This window comes from Coregonus clupeaformis, chromosome 7, assembly GCF_020615455.1.
Source record: "Coregonus clupeaformis isolate EN_2021a chromosome 7, ASM2061545v1, whole genome shotgun sequence".
NCBI lineage: Eukaryota > Metazoa > Chordata > Actinopteri > Salmoniformes > Salmonidae > Coregonus > Coregonus clupeaformis.
This window is the reverse complement of record NC_059198.1, coordinates 56,980,406-56,987,261: the sequence shown is the minus strand read 5'-3', so window position 1 is coordinate 56,987,261 and position 6,856 is coordinate 56,980,406.

Genomic DNA, 6,856 nt, shown 5'->3' with positions numbered 1-6,856 from the left:
GCACTGTAAAGACTGGCTATGAGTCTCTCAGGCCAAGGAGGGGGATGACAGGGGAGAGCGGAGAGAGGAGAGCGGAGAGGGGAGAGAGGAGAGAGGAGAGAGGAGAGAGGAGAGAGGAGAGGGGAGAGAGGAGAGGGGAGAGAGGAGAGGGGAGAGGGGATAGCGGAGAGGGGAGAGAGGAGAGGGGAGAGGGGAGAGGGGAGAGGAGGGGAGAGAGGAGAGATGAAACTAGAGGATAGCCAGTAGTGTGGATGATCTAAGGGATGTCTAGTAGAGTAAACATTGAGCTCAAACAGCACTCTAGAACAGGACAGACCTGAGCGCTATAGGCTGCTGTCACTGGAGCTCTGAGGGAGACAGAGAGAGGAGAAAGAGAGATAAAGAGGAGAGAGAGAGAGAAAGAGAGATGGAAAAAGACAAAGAGGAGAGAAAGGCTGAATCTGTGTACCCTCTCTCCTCTCTCCTCTCTCCTCTCTCCTCTCTCCTCTCTTCTCTCTTCTCTCTTCTCTCTTCATGTCCTCTGTTCTATTTTCTCCCCTCTATCCAGCCCTTCCTCTATCCAGCCCTCCTTCTATACAGCTCTTCTTCTATCCAGCTCTTCCTCTATCCAGCCCTTCCTCTATCCAGCCCTTCCTCTATCCAGCCATTCTTCTATCCAGCCCTTCCTCTATCCAGCCCTTCCTCTATCCAGCTCTTCTTCTATCCAGCTCTTCCTCTATCCAGCCCTTCTTCTATCCAGCCCTTCCTCTATCCAGCCCTTCCTCTATCCAGCCCTCTTCTATCCAGCCCTTCCTCTATCCAGCCCTTCTTCTATCCAGCTCTTCCTCTATCCAGCTCTTCTTCTATCCAGCTCTTCTTCTATCCAGCTCTTCCTCTATCCAATCCTTCTTCTATCCAGCCCTTCCTCTATCCAGCCCTTCTTCTATCCAGCCCTTCCTCTATCCAGCTCTTCTTCTATCCAGCCCTTCTTCTATCCAGCTCTTCTTCTATCCAGCACTTCTTCTATCCAGCCCTTCTTCTATCCAGCCCTTCTTCTATCCAGCTCTTCCTCTATCCAGCTCTTCCTCTATCCAGCCCTTCCTCTATCCAGCCCTTCTTCTATCCAGCCCTTCCTCTATCCAGCCCTTCCTCTATCCAGCCCTTCTTCTATCCAGCTCTTCTTCTATCCATCTCTTCTTCTATCCAGCTCTTCTTCTATCCAGCTCTTCTTCTATCCAGCTCTTCCTCTATCCAGCTCTTCCTCTATCCAGCCCTTCCTCTATCCAGCCCTTCTTCTATCCAGCTCTTCTTCTATCCAGCACTTCTTCTATCCAGCCCTTCTTTTATCCAGCTCTTCTTCTATCCAGCTCTTCCTCTATCCAGCCCTTCTTCTATCCAGCCCTTCCTCTATCCAGCCCTTCTTCTATCCAGCTCTTCCTCTATCCAGCTCTTCTTCTATCCAGCTCTTCTTCTATCCAGCACTTCTTCTATCCAGCCCTTCTTCTATCCAGCTCTTCTTCTATCCAGCTCTTCCTCTATCCAGCCCTTCTTCTATCCAGCTCTTCTTCTATCCAGCTTGACATCTATCCAGCTCTTCCTCTATCCAGCCCTTCCTCTATCCAGCTCTTCTTCTATCCAGCACTTCTTCTATCCAGCACTTCTTCTATCCAGCTCTTCTTCTATCCAGCCCTTCTTCTATCCAGCTCTTCCTCTATCCAGCTCTTCCTCTATCCAGCCCTTCCTCTATCCAGCCCTTCTTCTATCCAGCCCTTCCTCTATCCAGCTCTTCTTCTATCCAGCCCTTCCTCTATCCAGCCCTTCTTCTATCCAGCTCTTCTTCTATCCAGCTCCTCTTCTATCCAGCTCTTCCTCTATCCAGCCCTTCCTGTATCCAGCCCTTCCTCTATCCAGCCCTTCCTCTATCCGGCCCTTCTTCTATCCAGCCCTTCCTCTATCCAGCCCTTCCTCTATCCAGCCCTTCTTCTATCCAGCCCTTCCTCTATCCAGCTCTTCCTCTATCCAGCTATTCTTCTATTCAGCCCTTCCTCTATCCAGCTCTTCCTCTATCCAGCCCTTCCTCTATCCAGCCCTTCCTCTATCCAGCTCTTCCTATATTCAGCTCTTCCTGTATTCAGCTCTTCTTCTATCCAGCTCTTCCTCTATCCAGCTCTTCCTGTATTCAGCACTTCTTCTATCCAGCTCTTCTTCTATCCAGCTCTTCTTCTATCCAGCTCTTCCTCTCTCCAGCCCTTCCTCTATCCAGCTCTTCTTCTATCCAGCTCTTCCTGTATTCAGCACTTCTTCTATCCAGCCCTTCCTCTATCAAGCTCTTCCTCTATCCAGCTCTTCCTCTATCCAGCTCTTCTTCTATCCAGCTCTTCTTCTATCCAGCACTTCTTCTATCCAGCCCTTCTTCTATCCAGCTCTTCTTCTATCCAGCTCTTCCTCTATCCAGCCCTTCTTCTATCCAGCTCTTCTTCTATCCAGCTTGACCTCTATCCAGCTCTTCCTCTATCCAGCCCTTCCTCTATCCAGCTCTTCTTCTATCCAGCACTTCTTCTATCCAGCCCTTCTTCTATCCAGCCCTTCTTCTATCCAGCTCTTCCTCTATCCAGCTCTTCCTCTATCCAGCCCTTCCTCTATCCAGCCCTTCTTCTATCCAGCCCTTCCTCTATCCAGCTCTTCTTCTATCCAGCCCTTCCTCTATCCAGCCCTTCTTCTATCCAGCTCTTCTTCTATCCAGCTCCTCTTCTATCCAGCTCTTCCTCTATCCAGCCCTTCCTGTATCCAGCCCTTCCTCTATCCAGCCCTTCCTCTATCCGGCCCTTCTTCTATCCAGCCCTTCCTCTATCCAGCCCTTCCTCTATCCAGCCCTTCTTCAATCCAGCCCTTCCTCTATCCAGCTCTTCCTCTATCCAGCTATTCTTCTATTCAGCCCTTCCTCTATCCAGCTCTTCTTCTATCCAGCCCTTCCTCTATCCAGCCATTCCTCTATCCAGCTCTTCCTATATTCAGCTCTTCCTGTATTCAGCTCTTCTTCTATCCAGCTCTTCCTCTATCCAGCTCTTCCTGTATTCAGCACTTCTTCTATCCAGCTCTTCTTCTATCCAGCTCTTCTTCTATCCAGCTCTTCCTCTCTCCAGCCCTTCCTCTATCCAGCTCTTCTTCTATCCAGCTCTTCCTGTATTCAGCACTTCTTCTATCCAGCTCTTCCTCTATCCAGCTCTTCCTCTATCCAGCCCTTCCTCTATCCAGCTCTTCTTCTATCCAGCTCTTCTTCTATCCAGCTCTTCCTCTATCCAGCACTTCTTCAATCCAGCTCTTCTTCTATCCAGCTCTTCTTCTATCCAGCTCTTCCTCTATCCAGCTCTTCCTCTATCCAGCTCTTCCTCTATCCAGCTCTTCATGTATTCAGCACTTCTTCTATCCAGCCCTTCCTCTATCCAGCTCTTCCTCTATCCAGTTCTTCTTCTATCCAGCTCTTCTTCTATCCAGCTCTTCCTCTATCCAACCCTTCCTCTATCCAGCCCTTCTTCTATCCAGCTCTTCCTCTATCCAGCTCTTCCTGTATTCAGCTCTTCCTGTAGAGAGAGAGAGAGCGAGAGAGGTGGAGAGTGGGAAGTAGAGGGGGAGGGAAGGAGGAAGAGAGAGGGAGGGAGAGAGAGAGAAAAATATACTTAAACTCTTTAACATCATCCTTAGCTCTGGCATCTTCCCAAATATTTGGAAACAAGGACTGATCACCCCAATCCACAAAAGTGGAGACAAATTTGACCCCAATAACTACCGTGCGTCAACAGCAACCTTGGGAAAATCCTCAGACTCTTACATTTCCTCAGCGAAAACAATGTACTGAGCAAATGTCAAATTGACTTTTTACCAAATTACCGTACGACAGACCACGTATTCACCCTGCACACCCTAATTGACAAACAAACAAACAAACAAACAAAACAAAACAAAGGCAAAGTCTTCTCATGCTTTGTTGATTTCAAAAAAGCTTTTGACTCAATTTGGCATGAGGGTCTGCTATACAAATTGATGGAAATATGTTTTGGGGGAAAAACACACAACATTATAAAATCCATGTACACAAACAACAAGTGTGTGGTAAAAATTGGCAAAAAACACAACACATTTCCTTCCACAGTGCCGTGAGGTGAAACAGGGATGCAGCTTAAGCCCCACCCTCTTCAACATATATATCATCAAATTCGCGAGGGCACTAGAACAGTCTGCAGCACCCGGCCTCACCCTACTACAATCTGAAGTCAAATATCTACTGTTCGCTGGGCCTACAGCAGCACCTAGATCTTCTGCACAGATTCTGTCAGACCTGGGCCCTGACAGTAAATCCAAGTCAGACAAAAATAATGGTCTTCCAAAAAAGGTCCAGTTGCCAGGACCACAAATACAAATTCCATCTAGACACTGTTGCCCTAGAGCACACAAAAAACGGTACATACCTCGGCCTAAACATCAGCGCCACAGGTAACTTCCACAAAGCTGTGAACGGACTGAGAGACAAGGCAAGAAGGGCCTTCTATGCCATCAAAAGGAACATAAAATTTGACATACCAATTAGGATCTGGCTAAAAATACTTGATTCAGTTATAGAACCCATTGCCCTTCATGGTTGTGAGGTCTGGGGTCCGCTCACCAACCAAGAATTCACAAAATGGGACAAACACCAAATTGAGACTCTGCATGCAGAATTCTGCAAAAATATCCTCTGTGTACAACGTAAAACACCAAATAATGCATACAGATCAGAATTAGGCCGATACCTGCTAATTATGAAAATCCAGAAAAGAGCCATTAAATTCCACAAACACCTAAAAGGAAGCGATTCCCAAACCTTCCATAACAAAGCCATCACCTACAGAGAGATTAACATAGAGAAGAGTCCCCTAAGCAAGCTGGTCCTGGGGCTCTGTTCACAAACACAAACAGACCCCACAGAGACCCAGAAAAGCAACACAATTAGACACAACAAAATCATGAGAAAACAAAAAGACAATTACTTTAAAAATAAAAATAAATAAAACTAGAATGCTATTTGGCCCTAAATAGAGAGTACACAGTGGCAGAATACCTGACCACTGTGACTGACCCAAAATTAAGGACATCTTTGACTATATACAGACTCAGTGAGCATAGCCTTGCTATTGAGAAAGGCCACCGTAGGCAGACCTGGCTCTCAAGAGAAGACAGGCTATGTGCACACTGCCCACAAAATGAGGCGGAAACTGAGCTGCACTTCCTAACTTCCTGCCAAATGTATGACCATATTAGAGACAAATACTTCCCTCAGATTACACAGACCCACAAATAATTCGAAAACAAACCCAATTTTGATAAACTCCCTTATATACTGGGTGAAAACCACAGTGTGCCATCACAGCTGCAAGATTTGTGACCTGTTGCCACAAGAAAAGGGCAACCAGTGAAGAACAAACACCATTGTAAATACAACCCATATTTATGTTTATTTATTTTCCCATTTGTACTTTAACTATTTGCACATTGTTACAACACTGTATATATACATAATATGACATTTGAAATGTCTTTATTCTTTTGAAACTTCTGAGTGTAATGTTTACTGTTAATATTTATTGTTTATTTCACTTTTGTTTACTATCTACTTCCCTTGCTTTGGCAATGTTAACACACGTTTCCCATGCCAATAAAGCCCTTAAATTGAAATTGAAATTGAAATTGAATTGAGAGAAATCACGAGGGAGACGAAGATAGAGAGGGAGACAAGGACACAGAGAAAGGAAGAGAGAAGGAAGGAGAAATGTAGGGTGTTAATAATAGTAGAGGAATGACTGCTGTCTAAATGTATCATGTGCCACTAATACAACTGCTGACTGTTCTATCATTTAGTCTTATTACTGCACTAGAGTGATGAGGAGTTATCCTAAGCCTAAGAGTTATCCTAAGCCTAAGAATTATCCTAAGCCTAAGCCTGTCTGACAGTGGATAGAGACAGACAGTGAGTTACTGCCTGGTGTTAATCATGTCTTACAGCCTTCTACAAGGACTTTGGGTGAGTGGTTGTGAGTCAATGCAATGGTGTGTGTCTGTGTGTGTGTATCTATCTATCTGTGTGTGTGTGTGTGTGTGTGTGTGTGTGTGTGTGTGTGTGTGTGTGTGTGTATCTGTGTGTGTGTATCTATGTGTGTGTGTGTGTATATGTGTGTGTGCCCTCTACATCTAGGAGAGTGTTTGAGAGTCGGAACTGAGAGCTAACTCTTGCTTTAACTCTGAGATGTGCTTACAGGCCCATGGTATGCTGTGGTACCCTCTCCTCTCCTCTCCTCTCCTCTCCTCTCCTCTCCTCTCCTCTCCTCTCCTCTCCTCTCCTCTCCTCTCCTCTCCTCTCCTCTCCTCTCCTCTCCTCTCCTCTCCTCTCCTCTCCTCTCCTCTCCTCTCCTCTCCTCTCCTCTCCTCTCCCTCCTCTCCCACTGTTTTCCACTAGCGCTCAGCTATACAGCCGATATACTTATTTTGAGGCAGGTATTTTTTCCCACTTAAATTAACTAGGCTACTTTTCAATTCGTTAGTCAGAAAAAAAAGTCTGCAGAGCCCTCTCCCGCCAGAATGAACAATATGCATCTTATAGCGATCTATTGACAGGACAGGAGCCTGCCAAGGCCTTTTCAGACTGTACCATTTTAGCCATCTTATGCCAGGATTTTGCCGTCCCAGACTACATTGCCCATGTTTTGGGCAAATTCTTGGTTAGTAAACAATTGTCGGAGGTCTTGGTTGGTTCAGTGTGACAGGGTCTAGGTCTGCTGATTAAGTACCATTACGTGCGGTCGTAGGCTCCCACAAAGTTCTGGCAGTGTCAGAAATGTTGAGCCTT